Source organism: Aotus nancymaae, unplaced genomic scaffold (assembly GCF_030222135.1).
Source record: "Aotus nancymaae isolate 86718 unplaced genomic scaffold, 86718_ANA_hifiasm-v0.15.2.pri h1tg000099l, whole genome shotgun sequence".
NCBI lineage: Eukaryota > Metazoa > Chordata > Mammalia > Primates > Aotidae > Aotus > Aotus nancymaae.
This window is the reverse complement of record NW_026988514.1, coordinates 6880679-6897877: the sequence shown is the minus strand read 5'-3', so window position 1 is coordinate 6897877 and position 17199 is coordinate 6880679. Positions and strand designations below refer to the sequence as shown.

The 17199-nt window shown below is 54.4% G+C and overlaps 2 pseudogenes; both read right to left on the bottom strand.

Annotated features, from left to right (window-relative positions):
• The window catches only part of LOC105707576 (potassium/sodium hyperpolarization-activated cyclic nucleotide-gated channel 4-like), a 43900-nt pseudogene extending 29792 nt beyond the window's left edge, over positions 1-14108 (bottom strand).
• On the bottom strand, positions 11149-12131 carry LOC135271953 (rab-like protein 6; annotated as a pseudogene).
• Positions 14109-17199: the final 3091 nt, after the last annotated feature.

Here is a 17199-nt window from a genome sequence, read left to right as displayed (position 1 = left end):
CCATCACGTTGGAACCAACATGTCCCATCAACCCACTACGGGGACTACTCCAACGGCTTCCAAGCTAAACTTCTGGCCATCCCAGGACCTCACATGCCTCAGAGTCAGGGCTGGGGTCAGCATCCTCCTCCAATTCACTTTCCACACTTTGCCAAGCCACAAATCCTTCTGCGCTCCCCGCCACCTCCCAACTGAAATTCAAATTCCTCACTGTCGTCCCCAAGGCCTTTCCTGGTCTGGACTCTGCCTCCTTCTCCTCCCTTGATGCTCCCCATTCCTCGCACACTCTGCTGCAGACAGACTCAGCAGCCTTTGGTGTCTCCAACACGTGGTGCTTTCTTTGCCTCTGGGCTTTCCTACATGCTGTCATCTCTGCCTGAAACACTTCTCCCAACTTGTGCCCACCTATCCCCCTTGGTTCACAGGCGGTATCACTTCTCCTGGGAAGCCTTTGTATCCTGGAAATCTGGTTAGCTTCCCCTCACAGGCGCTGTCATGGTATAGTATCATGTTATAATGAAACTGTGTGTGTGACTGTCTAACTTGCCATCACTGACTCTCTGAAGTCGGCACAATACGTTTTATGTGGTGGGTCCTGATAAATTACATGAATGGGTGGAAATATATGAATGAGTGGATGGGGGATGGGTGAACAGATGAGTACATGCCATGTGTGCGTTGGGAGTGCATGCCAAAGGCTGAGTGACAGGGAGCCCAGCAGAAGCCACATGACGCGGGCAGCCCTCTGAAACAGACTGCTTCCCACCAGGCTTCTACAAGCCTCTGACAACCAGGGAAGAACTTAGCACATCCAAACCCCAAGACCCACAGCAACAGCCCTCAGCAGGTGGCCCACCCAGTGCTAGGGATCATGGTGGGAAAGTGGCAGAGAAGGAGCGGAGGCATTGAAAGTGGGGGAGAAGGCAGGTGAACAGACATGGGCCAGAAGAAACAGGGGGCCTGGGGTCTCTGACAGGATAGGATGAGAGAGAGCTGGTGGGGGGACCTTGTGGCTGAAGACTGCAACCAAGGCCGTGACTGCATTTCCAGCCTGAGCTGTGCACGTGGTGGGGGCAGAACCAACCACCCATAATAAGCCTCCTCATTATGGGTATGCCCCCTTGACCCCCCACATACCACCTCCAACTCAAGGGATTTTAAAGGTTCTCCCTTCTTCCCAAATAGGCCTAGTATCAAGACCCAGGAGCCCTGGGGAGGGGATGAAGGAGGCAGCTTCACTGTTCTCCCAGAGTCGCCCTCCATTCCCCCAACCAGATAGACACAGGATGAGTCTTAGAGCTCCCAGTACTGTGAGCTCCCCAAGGGTAGAAATGATTTCTCTTCCCTTTTCTAAGATGGAACACACAGTTGGCAAGGGGTGGGGAGGAGTCTCAGTAACATTATCTTTTTGTTAAATGGATGGACGGACAGATGGATGGATGGATGGATGGATGGATGGATGGATGGATGGACAGATGGATGGATGGACAGATGGATGGGCGGATGATGTTGCCAGAGGAAGAAAAGACTGCCAAAAATAAAACAGAAAAAGAATTTACTAAATCATTAACACTGATGATTTCTAAGTGTGGGATTACTGTGACTTTGTGTTTCTCCATTTCACCTTTCTACCTTTTCCCCCTTCCCCATAACAGGCAGATATTACCTTTATAATCAGAAACATTCATCTACCTTTAAGCAATGGCCAGTGCCCCATGCTGTGAGGGCTTCTCTAACATGTTTCAGGGAGAAACACAACCCTGGTCCCCAGACAGCTCTTAAGTGGTCAGCAGAAATATGGCAAAGTCACTACTGTGACTAAAAAGTCAAGATGAGAAGACGTTTTGGAGGAGGTCAGTGATGAAGGTGGAGAGAGGGCAGTCGTCTGAAGAGCAGGTGTAATAGGCAAAGGAGGATGGCTTAACATCACATGTGTGCCAGCCCATGACACAGACATGTGACACGCACGAGGATGCCTTCCCTGCCTCCCCTCCCCCCACCTTGATAACTGTTTCAGAGCACCTATTACTCCCCCTCCACATCCACTACCTGTCTAGCTCCTCTTTACCATTTTCTGAGGCAGAGCCACTGCCACCCCCTTCACCATCCCATACCCCAGAAGGAGCTGCCTCTGTGGTGGTGGTAGGGGAGTGTTTTGCCCTGGAGTGAGTAGGAGTTCTCCCTGCCTGTGTCCTGGGACTGGCATCTTAGCCTCCCCACTGTACCCTCAGGGTTGCAATCACCTCCCACAGCCTTCTTGAGCCAGGCTGGGTGCTCAGCTCAGGTCTCTGGAGGGAAATATACCCCTACCCACTGTCTCCTTCCTGCCCAACCTGCCCTCGCTGTTCTTCCCTGAACTCAGGGTCTTCCCACCACAAGAGGTAAATTGCTGTCCTCCTCCCACTCCCACCTGGCCACTAGGGCTCTATTTTGAACGCACCTCAAAATCTCTGACTCAGAATCACAGGCTTCCAGGTAGCTGCTCCCTTGGCCGCCAAGGTCTGCCTCGGACACAGTCTGATTCAGAGCCAAGGGCATCTGGGGCTTGGTTTACAGGCGGGTGGTTTGGTTTTGGGTGTACCTTTATTTTCCAATTTTTCTACGTTTACCAAACTTTAGGAACAAAATTTGTTTTGCTTTGTTTGTTTTCTTCAAACCCAATGATGACCCTTTACCCCTGCCTTTTCTAAGGTATCTCCCCATCCTGGGCTGAGGTCCTGCCTGTTATGATGCAGTCAGAGCCGGCCTCAGCCTCTCCCCAAGAAGGTGAGCTGTGAAAGGGCTACAGCTGACCCAGTCTTCTCTTCTTGCTGGTCTGCGATCCTTCAGCCATACAGCACAGCACCCCTCACACTGGAATGTGCCCTCACATCACCTGGGGATCTTTCTGAGCTGCAGATTTGGTGGACTTCGGTCAATGTGGGGTGGGGCCAACATCTGCACTGTTAACAAGCCCGCAGGTGATGCTGAGGCTGCTGGTGCAGGGACCACATTTCTGTGTGGCCAGACTACAGCAGATGAATGGTGGTTATGTGCTCTGCTATGAGGCCTGGGGCAAATCACTTAACCTCTCTGAGTCTGTTTTCTAATGTGTGGGATAAGGACATTAATCCCCACCTCACAGGATTCTAGGAGGATCAAATGAGATAATATTTACAATATGCTATATGGCATAAACACTCAAGTTGGCCATCATCATCATCATCATCATCATCATCATTCTATAGCCACTAAGATGCAGGTCCTGGCCTAAGAGCTAGGAGGATCCTGAGAGACATGAATTGATCCCACCTCAAGAAGCCCTCAGTCTAGAGGATGGACAGATCCACCCCACAAGGGAACTGAAAATCCAGGCCAGCTCCATGGGCAGATGGGGCCATGAGCCAAAGGAAGGGAATAAGAGGGTCGATGCAGAATCTCTGATTCTGTCCCATAGGCTGGGGATGGCCAGAGGGCCGGAGAAATTCAGCCAGGCTTGCTCCAGAAAGAAGCAGGGGGCAGCATGACCTGTTGGGTACTAAAGCCTCAAAGAGGAGGCAGGTGGGTGCCCAGGTAGGTCCACTGGTCAGGAGACAGCACTGTGGCTGGATCCCAGGGGTCACAGGAAGGAGGCCCATGCTATGCAGTAGAAGGTGTCCAGGTCAGGGGACTGACAGTCTCAAGTTCTAGTCCCATCTCTGTCTCTAACTTGCTGTGTGACCTTGAATAAGTCCCTTCCTCTCACTGCCCCTTCCGAAGTCTCCCCATCAGCACAACGCGAGGATGGAGCTAGACATCTCTAAAGATATGTTGAGTTCCATGAATCTCTGCAGTGCAGAGGCTAAAGAGGTCAGCCAAGGGCAACTGGCCAGATCGACAGCTCACTCAGGGACAAATGTGCATCTCAGGGAACCCTGACACCTCAGCTCCCAGCTCTGAAGGGAATTTGGGAGACATCCTGAATTCCAGCTTAAGAACTCATAGCTCTTCCAGGGTACATGAGAGGCTGGGAAGGTGAGAGGAAGAGAATTCCTTGAGAAAGGGACTGCAACCACACTTTCTCAACAGCACCGTGAAGACAGGCCTGGGCAAAAGACACACTTTGAGATGGAAACCTGTGGGGATCGCTCCAGCATTGAGACCACTCAGTGTCCCCGCCATAATGGAGCTTGAGCCCGGACACGTTTCCCACCCCCTGGAGGCAGTCGAGACCAGTGAAAGAGATTTAATAGAAGTTTGAGTTTGCAGAAGCCTATTTCTGGTCCACTGACCTAAAAGGCTGAGTGAAGGCTGTGTGGTTTTACTAGGCATTGTTTCTTGAAGTACCTGCTCTGGGCTAGTTTTATGACTTTGTTTACCCTCTATTGATGGGTCCAGTGCTTGTTCCTGTGACTGCTATTTGCATCGTTAATGGGTCTATCGCCTCTCTGATGACTTGCATAGATCATTAACATTTTAACTATAGGTTTCCTCACCCTGATAATGAGACCCACCTGCGTGACTTGATTGTACCCATTGTGTGTTTTCCGCTGCCTAAGCTTGTAGCCGGATGGCTCTCTCTTCCCTTTATTAAGATAATGGCATCTGTTCTGATAATTGAGATGGGACTAAGAATGCTTATGTAAATGAGGTGGGGCAAAGACTGTTCCTGTAAAATGAGGTAGGAAAAGATATATATACTAACTCAGTGTACAATAAAGTTGCTGGTTTTAGGGCCAGCCCTCCAGACTCCAGCTGTCCTGTCTTTTCTTTTCTTCCGCGCACTCTCTCTTCCAGGTATTGGGACCCTCTTGCAGGTCGAGAGACCCCAGCAGACGTGCCGTTCTCACCGGCCCCTGACAGAAACCCACTGTTTATCTGATGGGCTAATTCCTCCTCTGGAGACCCTATGTTCATACATGCAGAGACACATCAGTGAACATGTACATGCACATGCACACACACCCCCCTCAACTGCAAAGCAGAGGCCATCTGCTCCGCAGTGCTCCAAGCCGCCCCGATGCACATTCCCTCAGGTCAGGGTCTAACCTCTCTGTGCTTCACCCAGCTGACAAGACCACTGGGGAAAATTGGGGAGGGAACGAGCAGCTGGAGAATGTCTCAGTCCATCTTACAAGAATCAAAGAAGGCTCCAACACCACCCCCCCAGGAACCTTCTGTCCTCCCACTCAGGAGATGGGAACAAAAATAGAGTATTGCTGTGGAGTAGCACGGGAGCACAGCCTCTAGGGAAATTAGGTAGGAGAGCTCACCTGCTCACGCAGGAAGGCACTGCCAGCGGGAGGAGGAAACAGGCTTGAGTGGCATCATGAAGCACAGGAAATGGATATGGGGCAGAACTTCTTTCTGCTTTTGTTTTTTTTTTTTTTTTGAGATAGGGTCTCACTCTGTAGCCCAGGCTGGAGTGTGGTGGCACAATCTTGGCTCACTGCAGCCTCAACCTCCCTGGACTCAAGCCATCCTCCCGCTTCAGCCAGGCACACACTACCATGATCAGCTAACTTTTTTCTTTTTCTTTTTGGCAGAGATAGGGTCTCACCATGTTGCCCAGGCTGGTCTTGAACTCCTAGGCTCGAGTGATCCTCCCACCTCAGCGTCCCAAAGTGCTGGAATTACAGGAGTGAGCCACACTGCGTGGCCTGGGGCAGGTAGCATCGGTCATGGAAGGGGCTAAAAGGGAGACCGTAGGAAGGCTTCCCCATAAAAGGTAGCTAAATACTGACTCTGGGAGGGTCTACACCACCATCTTTTGATGGGATGGAGCTTGGGGGCCAGTCAAATGACTAGGGTTCTCTAGGGCATCTGGGAACACATAGCTGGAGGGAACACACTGCCTTCACTCCAGGAAAACACAGTCTAACAAGGAAGGTGAGCTGGGACCATGTTCTTTGAGGTCCCGCCTGGCCTCAGAATTTTATGATTCTGATTCCTCACAACCCACAAGGAAAAAAGGGGCTAAAAGCTCCCTGGGAGGGAAGCCTACCACCAATGGGCTTGGATGTTGGGATAGGAAGGCAGGATTTTACCCCAAGCTCTGGGGAGCCACTGAAGGACTAAGGCAAACACAGTACAATCAGGGAACTGCAGCTGTTAGCACAGATGGGGCCTTAGGGATGCCCAGCGCATTGGCTCCCAAACTGATGAAAACAGAATCAACTGAGTGCTTCCTAAAATTGTATGTGCCCGGCCTCACCCAGGGAGCCCAAGCATCTGTGATCACATAAGCACCCAGGTGACTCTTCAGCAGCTGCCAATTTAGGTTTTGGGATCTTGCTAACACCCAACCCCTCTCCAGTCCCATTTTCAGAGGAGGAAAGCAAGACCCAGAGAGGTGAGGCCTCAGTTGAGTCCACACAGCTGGGTGGCACAGAGCCATGTCTTCTACTGGCCAGATTCATAGGCTTGTCCCCTAGACTCTGTCACCAGGAGCTGCAGAACAATCAAATGGGATAATGATGACCCAGAGCCTCTGGGACACATTGAACGGCTTTTCCTGTTTCCTTCCTCTGCCGATCCCAAAGTTGATGATCCCGCTGGCCCGTCCCACAGGGCCCCTCCCCGACAGTCATGGAGTGTGCCCCACAGTCCACAGGGGCCCTCACACCCTGAGCTCTTCTGAGACCAGGTCTGAGTGTCTAGGAGGGGACTGCTCCCTAGGAGGGGAAGCTGGGAGGAGAACATGGTTGAGGCCCTTTCCAGGAGGGCCTTTCAGTTCATTTTCATTAAGCTCCTGCTGCATCACTCCCTGGGAAGGACACCCCGGAAACAAAGAAAAGAAAGCCTGACCTCCACTTCACAGGGGCCATGATCTAAGGGAAGGAGGACCTTCAAGAAGCCTCACCAATATGATACAACAAGCTGGAAGACCCCCAGCCCCACTCCCCAGGACAAGGGCCAGCAGAGCCTCTGTAAAACGAGGCCCCTAGATAAGAGATCTCCCACATGTCCCTGGCCCCCAGGAGCTGCAGAACTCCAGGACTGTGCCTGGCTGGACCTCAGTGATGGAGCCAGCATGAGGGAGGGAGGTTCTCAAAAGCTCTACTGGTCAGCAGCACTGTCCCCGCCCTGTTGGTTCAATTTGTGCTAACGGCGTCAGGATTCAGGGCTCAATACCTATTTGGCCAATTAGCTCTGCTCTCCTCTCAGCCTCAGACTAAGCCCTGACCCTGGACACCAAGAGAGGAGAGGAGCTTGCTGATGTCACCCAGCAGAACAGGATGAGGGTCAGGAGGGCAACCTGAGGGTGGGAGGGGTGGGCAGTTCCAGCCCAGGCTAGCTCAGGATGGAGGGCCCAGGGCTCTGGAGTGGGCCAGCCCCTACTCTGCAGGAAGCCGGGCCCCATGGGCAGTCTCCCCTGCTGGACCATGCTTCTTCTAAAAGGGGCTAATGGTATGGATAGGACCTGTGGACCTGAGGGTCTTTCCTGTCTTTGGGGAAGGGAACAAGCACCCTCACATCCTCTGAGGACACTGGAGGTGGGAGAAGCCCTGGCTGGCTTTGGCATACAGTGGCTGGGGACTCACATTAATCATTAACAGGGGCTGCTCCAGCCTCCAACGGGGAACTACAGGGTAATTACTTCTGGACTCCAGGCCACACGCTCAGTGACATTATTGCAAGCAACACCTGACTTCTGGGCCTGGTACAGCAGGAGAAGGGAGTCTTCTCAAAGGCTGTGCAGCTAGGACCACAGTGCACACACAAACACACACACACACACACACACACACAACACACCATTCAGACTCAGATGGCAGCACAGGCAGCCCGCAGCAGCCTGCTCAGAGTCATTGAGGGTGAAGGGCAGAGCCTAACTCATGCAGGTTAAAAAAGGCAGGTTCTGAGTAAGCAGCCCCCAGTGCCTCCCAACACCCACCCCAGCCGGGCACCCCTTAGCTCAAGCTTCCAGAGGTGTGCTTCCAAGAAAGTGCACAAAATGGTTCTGTTTCCTTCTGATCCAGCTTAGAGTCACTTCCTCCAGGATGCCTTCCCTGACCATCAATCCATATTGATCTATTGCTCATCTGCCCTCCCACAGAGCAGAACTGGGACCCCACTTTCCACTTTGCCACCCCCAGCCCCCTTAATGGTGAAAGCAGTCTTGGAATGGATGATATGGCATTCTGGAGGGCATTACTCCCTTAGCAGTCCCTCTCCAAACCCAAAAGATAATGTATTAGCCAGCCCCCATTACATATTAATTTCTGAAAGCCTTGCTCACACAGACATAACACATCCACCCACACAGATAAATGCTTACATAGACACAAAATCATAAGCAGCCAATTATCAGGCCCCCATAGCTGCTGTGATCAGACCTGGAGGCCCCGCTGCTCGCTCTGCAATTTGTGGTAGCCCAGAGCTGGGGGTGCAGTGAGTGGGAGTCCCACTATCCAGCAGGCTCCGCTCTAGGTCCAGTCCCAACCCTGCGGGCGCCCTAGTTTACTGCATGGCTGAGAACACCAGACACCAGCCCCAAATAATGAGAGCAGAATGGGGTGGGGAGCAGTCACGTGTGAGATTTGATGGCTCTGGCGTCAGCAGCAGTGGCACTGTTGTTTATTTATAATTTGTACTTTACCTCCCAGAGAGGACCAGAGGCAGCTGGCTCAGATGCTAAGAGGTGTAGGAGCTCAGGGAACTTAGGGAGAGCTTCCTAAAGGGGGGTGGGGCACAAATGTAGAGCCTGGAGCCTTGGTACCTCAGGAAGGGCACTGAAATTGGCTTAAAGGCTTTGCACAAGGATGCCAGTTCCTGACCCTAGGCCAAACCTTTCCCTTGGCCACAGACTTAGCCTTGACCCCAGCCACAGACTGAACCTCAATCCTGGTTACACACTGAGCCCCAACATTTGTCAGAGACTAAGTTCTAGCCATGGTCACAGAACAAACCCTGCTTCTAGTCACATGCTGGGTCCTAAACCACAGATCAACTCCACTTCCTGACTTTTCTGAAGTATATAATGAATACATCTTGTGACCATTTCTCTGGTGGATCAGAGAAAGATACGACTGGCCACTTGCCCCTTCTCCTCTGGACCCCAATCACTCCCATCCAGCAACAGGAGCATCAATGGCACCTGGATATGGTCCCCAAGCCCCAAAGGTCTCTAGCAGTCAGGATCTGCCCCAGGAAGAGAAGGTGGGCAGGCATCCCAGCCCAGCATCCCCAGGAACAGCAACCCCAGAGCTGGGGTCAGGACAGCATGTCTCAGCCACCAGAATCTGCACCTTCAGAAAGGGGAAGACTCCCTTCTCATGGGAGCAGCCTAAATGACGATGGCATCCTGAAAATACCTATCATTTCAGAAAGACAGGTATGGAGCTAGAGTGATAAGAAAAAGCTCCAACTGACAGGACCATTCTGAAAAAGCCTTCCCCGTAAACACTCTGGCTGGGAAGCTGGGGGTGGACTTAAGCTTGAAGACCTTTGCAGACAGACATTACACAGCACACTTGGTCTCTGGTTTCACCTTGGGCATGGACTTACTCTGTGACCTTGAGCCAGTTGCTTCCCATCTTTGCTCCTCTTTTCCCCATCTACAAAACAAAGGCTCCAGGCCAGGGACTTGCTGAGGCCTCTCCAAATCTGGTGTTCTGACACCTGATCGATTTCCTATGCCTGCTGACTATCCCTTTCTGAGCCCCTACTCAATGTTTTAATTCTCAGCAGAATGTTTTCTTGAACGACTTGTGTAATTAAATTTTTAAATGCTAACATAAAAGGAGTGTCAAATTCCAGTTCTGATATTCTGTAAATTAGGGATATAAAACTATTTGGGGGCCATCATGAAGAATAAATGAAATGGGAGCTAGAGAGCTCATAGCACAGCCTGGCACGTGGTAGGTGCTTTGTAAATGGTGGTTATTGATCTGTGAACCTACCTGGCTTTAGTCTCTGCTGATTTGAGTCTAGGGCTGTAAACTCTGAACCTACAGAGGTCAGGCAGCTAAATGACAAGAATGACGTGGTTGGGTGTAAGACAGTGGCCTTAGCGACAGCTGGGGACCATTTGAAACTGTAGAGCAAAAGCCAACATAAAGGAAGCAGCCTCTGGTGTCTCCTCCTTCAGCTCCCTGCTGTGGAGTGGGAATGTGAGGCCAGGGCTGCCAGAGTTTCCAGTTTTTCAAGAGAAGCCCAAAAGCTGTATTTTTTGTTTGTTTCTAACTCGATTTTCTTTTATTCGCACAGTCATTTAAACTGGCCCCCTCACCAAGGCCGGCCCGGGGGCACCTCCGTCCTCCTCAGCAGGCTCCCTCCTGCCTCTTATGGCTGTGAAGGGCTTTGTGGTGCTTGAAGCTGCTGTCGGAGCCAGTGGTGTTTTCTTTCCTTCATGCTGGGCACCAGGGGCTCTAGACAAAGCATGGCTACCAAAGGCATTGCTCACCCAGGCTGGTGCTGCCAACAGGGTCTCCAGGCCCACAGGTGAGCACCTTCGTTGTGTCTCCCTAGGCTGGCTCGAGTCCCGCGGCCCCTCCTGTCCACTCCACACACAGCAGCCCGGGTGCCTGCAGCTTCCTCCAGGCCGTTCCCATGGTGGCGGTGGGAGGTGCTGTGGAGGCCACTCTGCGTCCACACTTAGCTTCATTTGGGAAAAGCCACATCCCAACCACCAGGCTGGCCTGCTGTCTAGACAGGAGAGGCCACAAGGAGAGAGCAACACTGCTTGCCCAGGTGAGGCCGGTGTGTGTGCCTGAACCGGACTCCTGCCCTGTGTGGGGCCACCAGCTCCATTCTGGTTCGCCAGAGTCCTGAGGGTTCTCCTGCTGGCTGGCTGTATGCTACCTCCTCCAGAGGGCTCTCCCGAGGGCTCCATGGGTGGTTCTCCTGCTGTCCGTGTGCCACTCCCCCAGAGGGCTCTCCCACTGGCTCCATGTGTAGTTCTCCCGGCATCTATGTGCCACACCCTCCAGAGGGCTCTCCCTCGGGTGCTTGTGGTCAGTCCTTGGTGATGGCACTGCAGGCTAGGAGGGCAGACAGGGTTCCCACCATTGGCAAAGGTGGGCAGAGGCCTAGAGCATGGTCAGCCAGGCGCTGCAAGGCCCCCTCAGGCCTGAGTTGCTGATGTGTGCTGAGTGTGCGCCTCGTGGCAGATGGCGTGCTTAACCCTGGTGTGGGTGTCTTCCCAAAGTAAGAGAAGCTGCTGACCAGGCCCCCAGGCCAGACTCCCTGCTGGGAAGAGCGGACACCTGGGTGTGTCAGGCTTGTTGGGCAGGAGCTGCCCCTATTGCTGTGGGTAGGAGTGGCCCACACCTGGAGGCTGGTCTTCACTCAGCCTCGTTCTTCCAGGAGCCTTGCACCCAGTGTGTGTCCCAGCACCCAGCGCCGGGGCTCCAGTGTGTCCTGGGGGACACTGTGCCCCTGAGGAGCTGAGAGGGTCCCAGGTGACTCCACATAGTGGCCTCTGGGGGCTTCCACCTGGTCCCCCAGAGATCGCCCTGTGTGTGCTGCCCTTAGCTGGCTTTGACATTGTCTTGCTAGAACGAATCTTGGCTGTGGGTCCTCCTGGGTCACGGAAGATGGAGGTCTCGGGGACCCCCGTACACAAGCGGCCACTTGCTTCTGCGAAATCACTGCTTGGTGATGTCGAACATCATGACCACCCCGTTGCAACTCTTGTACACGTCCAGGAACTCGGCATCCAGGGCCATTTCGGATTCCGCCTCCTGTGGGTCGTTCTCCATCTTCAAGCCATCGTCTCACTTTTTACATTTTCCTTTGTCCCCCACGTCTTCAACTTTCATGATGTCATCCGTGGTCTTGTAGCTCCAGTGGATGCTGGTGACCTGGATCTCCTGCGTGGGGAGAACGACCTCCTCCACGAACGGCCGGCCCTGCAGGCGGTGCCACAGTGCCGTCTTGCCGGTGTTCCTGTCTCCCCGATCACTGTTTTCACGTTGTACTGCACCCGCTTGGCAAAGCGCCTCTGCAACGCTTGGTTCAGGGACTGCAGCCCGGCGGGAATGTTCTTGTCCCGGCCCGGGGCCTGCTCCGACCCCACCAGCTTCTTCAGGGAGGAAAACAAGCTCAGCGGCGGCGGGGAAGCGGCGCGACTCGCACCATGTCCCGAAGGCCGGAGTCCCGGCGGTGGAGCGCAGCCTCAGACACCGCCGCTCTCCAGGCTTCAGCGCCGCCATCTTCAGCGCCGCCATCTTGGCGCCGGCTCCGAGGGACACGAGGGGGCGCCAAAAGCCGTATTTTTATGTTATATCTTTCCATTTAAAAACATTGGCTCAAAACAAGAGACATAGACCAATGGAACAGAACAGAGACCCCAGAAGAAACACCACACATCTACAACCATCTGATCTTTGACAAACCCAGCAAAAACAAGCAATAGGGAAAGGACTCCATGTTTAATAAATGGTGTTGGGAAAACTGGTTAGCAATGTGCAGAAAGCAGAAACTGGACCCCTACCTGTCACCTTACACTAAAATTAACTCCAGATGGATCAAAGATTTAAACATAAAACCTAACACCATAAAAACCCTAGAAGAAAACGTAGGCAAAACCATCCAGGACATAGGCATAGGCAAGGACTTCATGACTAAAACACCAAAAGCAATGGCAGTAAAAGCCAGGATAGACAAATGGGATCCAATGAAACTCCAGAGCTTCTGTACAGCAAAAGAAACCACCATTGGAGTGAATCGGCAACCAACAGAATGGGAAAAAATTTTTGCAATCTACCCATCTGACAAAGGGCTAATATACAGAATCTACAAAGAACTAAAACAGATATACAAGATAAAAACAAACAACCCCATTCAAAAGTGGGCAAAGGATATGAACAGACACTTTTCAAAAGAGAACATATATGAGTCCAACAAACATATAAAAAAATGCTCATCATCACTGGTCATTAGAGAAATGCAAATCAAAACCACACAGATATCATCTCATGCCAGTTAGAATGGCGATCATTAAAAAATTTGGAGACAAGCCGGGCGCGGTGGCTCACGCCTGTAATCCCAGCACTTTGGGAGGCCGAGGCGGGTGGATCACGAGGTCAAGAGATCGAGACCATCCTGGTCAACATGGTGAAACCCCGTCTCTACTAATACAAAAAATTAGCTGGGCACGGTGGCGCGTGCCTGTAATCCCAGCTACTCAGGAGGCTGAGGCAGGAGAATTGCCTGAACCCAGGAGGCGGAGGTTGCAGTGAGCCGAGATCGTGCCATTGCACTCCAGCCTGGGTGTCTCGGAGCCTAGAGGCGCCCTGCTTCTCTTGGAGCTCCCAGCGCAAGGAAGGAAAGTTAACTCCGGCTGGGATGCAGGGTCAGGAGGAGGCATGTCTGCGACCGCGACCGCGACCACGCAGGGCACCCACAGGATCATCGCCGCTGTCCCTTACCTGAAGTCGCTGTAGGGGTGGATAACCCAAAATCCGGCCGACTTGACTCTCTCTTGCTCGCGCTCCACGGCTTTCTGGCTGTCGAACATCCTTAGGGAGAATTTGTTGACCCCGGGTTGGAGCATGGCCCCTAACTGGCGCTGCATGAAGCCGGCCTGGCCCAGGCGCACCTCGGCCTCCGGAAGGATCTGGTCGCCGGCGGCCGCGCCTTTCTCCACTTTGATAGCGGTGTCCGCGAAGGGCTGCTCGCAGGAGGCGAAGGCCCGCTGCGGCGGCTGCCGGGGCAGCAGCAGCAAGACTGCGGGCTGCACCGAGGCGCCGGGGCGCACTGGCTCGGCCGCCAGGCCTGTGGGCATCCTGTCCTCGCCGGGGGAAGCGTCGCCCTAGACGATGAGCCACCACTCCTCCGCGGAGTCATGCAGGTGTCCGTGACTGCTGCCGCTCCCCGTGCCGCCGGCGCAGCTGCCTCGGCTGCCCCTCAAGGCCAGGCTCCCGCGGAAGCGCCTGCAGTCGCCGTTTGTGCTGGACTTGCCTGGGCCGCAGGCTGGCCCTTCGCTGTCCGCTGCCCCGGGGGCCGAGCTCCATCACCCGCGGCCGCCGAGGGCGAGGGCAGGGCAGCGGCCGCAGCTGGATGCTCCTGCGGCTGGGGTCGTGGCGGTCCCCGGCCCCCTCCTCCTCGGCGTCCTCTTCCTCGTCCAGGATCCACGCCTTGGCCCCCACCTGCTGCGGGAGGCTGGAGAGCCGCTTGCGAGTGGATGGCGGCAGCTTGTCCATGGCGCCAGGGGCCGGGACCCGGGCCGGGCCGGAGGCAGGGGCGCGGGGCAGCGGACGGGATCCAGGTCCGCCCGCCGGTCAGTCAGTCCGCCCGTGGGGACGCGTCGTTCGCCGCCGGCGCGGGGCCGCCTCAGGCTCCAGTGCTTAGGCAGGCTGCGCGCCGCGGGGAGGCTCCCAGTCCCTCTCCGAGTCCCCAGCCTCGCCGCGCTGCGCCCCTTCCCCGGCCGGTCTGGGCGCGGGCACCCGGCGCGTTCAGGGGCACAGCGCGCGGCCCCGCTCCAGGCGCCCCGCCCTCGCGGGGAACAATGGGCGCCGGCTGGAGACGCGCGGCGGCCGCAGCACTGGGAAAAACCTCTCCGGAGCGCAGAGCGCTCGGTCAGCGCGGCTCCCGGGCGTGCATCCCGCGGGAGGGTTGGCTGTCTGTCTCGCCGCCCGGGCTTTCTGGCAGGTCCCACCCGCGAGCTCGCCTCGCCTCCTCCGGCCCTGCCCGGCCTGTCCGGCGCGTCCTGGGGCTCCCGCCGCAGCCGGGCTTACATCTGCGGACGCTTCCCCCGGAGCGCCGTCCGGCAGCGCTTGGGTTTCTGCGCCCCAGAATATTCGTGAAGCCGCCACCAACTCGCGGCTTGCCGTAGGGGCGGCTCCAGCAGCCCCGACCCTCTTCTTGGGAGGCGACTGGGTGTCTGGCTGCAGAGTCGTCCCGGCCTTCCCGCAACCTGCTTGGAGAGGCGGTTTCCGGGAAATGCGCTGCGTCTGGGAGGTTCCAGGGGTTTTCCAGTGACGTGGACGGGGGCGAACCCCGCGCCAGTCTTTCACCTGCAAAGTCTCGGAGCAGCCAGGCAAGGAGGGCGTGGGGAAACAGGTAGACACCCCTTCGAGGTAAGACTTGGAGGAAATGCGCCAGCAACATTTACGGATGCGAGATGCGAATGCGGATCTCCGCACGCACCTCTCCCTGGATTGTTCTCAGAGAGGGACGAGCCGGCTGCAGCGGGGAGCCGGTTGGCCGTCTCCTCGAACGCCCCTGGCACTCTGGAACTGGCTTTGGAGCCCCTTCTCCCTGTATTCCCATCCAAATTATGACACCTCCTATGTGGACCCACGCTGGGAGAGTTTCTGCTCCACCCAGACCCCCACCTCCACCCCCAAGCAGCTGCACAGCCCCCACTCCGTTCGAGTCTGCAGCCCAGCTCCCTACCCCTAGCCAAGGATCCAGCTGTGTGTCCTCTCCCAGTCTCTCCCAAGTGTACAGTGTCTGGACTTATGGACAGATTTCACCAGCTCAGCCTACGGTATAGCCCTACCCGTCTGCAACACCCAGGACAGCCTGATACCTAGATTAGCTCAGAAACACGGAGGGGGATGTCCAGGAAAGGCTGGAGGCGGGATTCATGCTGGAGCGGACCCACAGCAAAGTATCACAGGAGGGAGGCAAAACTGTCCCCTGGCTCTGCCATCTCTCTGAGAAATAACATCAAGTTTTTTTCAAATGATTTTCTTACTCTCATTCTTAGCCCAATGTGACCACTTTCCCCCATGCAGAGTAGGAATTTGGAAGGCAGGATGGGGGGCAGGCAGCCTAGCAGGGGCTCTTTTGGTCTACCCACTGGACCACAGGACCTCCCACAAGGGGAGGAATGACTAGGGTGATGACATCACTGGTAGCTGGCATTTTTACTTTTGAGCAGCTCTGAGCTGACAGTTCTCTGCACAGATGCTGGAGGCCTAATCCCTGAGTGTCCTTGGGTCTCCTTGAGAAGGAGTGTTCTTAAAGAGCTATGAGCCCAGCCCATCCTGGTCCACCAGCCCCAGGAGAGATCTGCATTTAACTCACTTCTTTGGGCTTCTTTGTCTAGCTGGGAGTTAGTCTGCCCTAACTCCGTTCAGGAAGTCAGCCCATAAAGGCTTCCCCATGACCTATGGTAGAGACATCTCCTCCTCTGGGAACCCTTTCCTAACCACCAAAACCTTGGTCTTGTCCCTGCCTGTGGTTCCCATGGCCCATTAGCTCCTGTGACCCTGAGCACTGATTACACAGGTAGAGCAGGTCTGCCTTATCTCAGGGACCTCTTCACCAACACAAGGGTGGACAGAAAGCAGATCAGTAAGTGCTAACTCTACCGATGAGTGAGGGACTCCAGAAGTTAGCTAATGGCATTGGAGGGGATGCTTGGAGGAGATGGTGGATAAGACTAAAATTCTGCTTCCTGGGGTAGTGCTACAGCAGGCTGGCCAGGGGTCAGGGTCTCTTAAGTTCTCCCCATCAGCACCTCATTCACCCTCAATTTCATTAGTGGCACCCATTCACGACCATCTAGGACCAACTTTGTGTGCAGCCATGACTATTAGATAAATCAGGCCCTTGGTAAATAAACTCTGATGAGGTCTGGCTTCTCCTGTCTCCTTTATGTGGAAACCCTAATAGAGGACATTGGTGGTTTGCCAGCAGTCCAAGGGACAGACGAAGTGGAGCCCCAGGTCTTGCCCTTAGTGGGCTTTAAGTTGTGAGGAAGCTAGACTCACTTTCAGGAATAGGGCATGAAAATAGAGCAGGAAAACTCAAGACAGGAAAGAAATGTGTACTAAATCGTGCCCCCAACCAGGAGAGATTTGAGGGAGCTATTGCTGGCCTTGGAGTAGCTAGGGAGGGCTTCCTGGACGAGGGGGCCAGACTTGATGAGAGACATATAGCCAACACTTTACAATGTAGTTGTTAAACCACATGAAATTTTGATTTTTGTGAGCCCAATATCGTCAAATTTTAGCAATTTCACATGGGTCAACCTAACATTCTTACTCCCATTTGCAGGCAAGAGAACTAAAGCACAGAGAGGTTAAGTGACTTGCCAAATGCCCCACAGCAAGAAAATGGTGAAGCTGGAATTCCAACCAAGGGCTCTACAGGTCAGGCTCTGCTCTACTTCCCATCTGCTCATGGAGGTGGTTGGGGGACAGGCAGAGGTGGAGGAAGAAGGAGAGAGAAGGTGAAGAATGGAGAGAGAATAAATAGGACCCCCACATTCTGTAATCTCCCCATTGTTCCACCCGGGTCTCACACCCTCTCCTTTCCAGCACTGCCTAGGAGGCCTGGGGT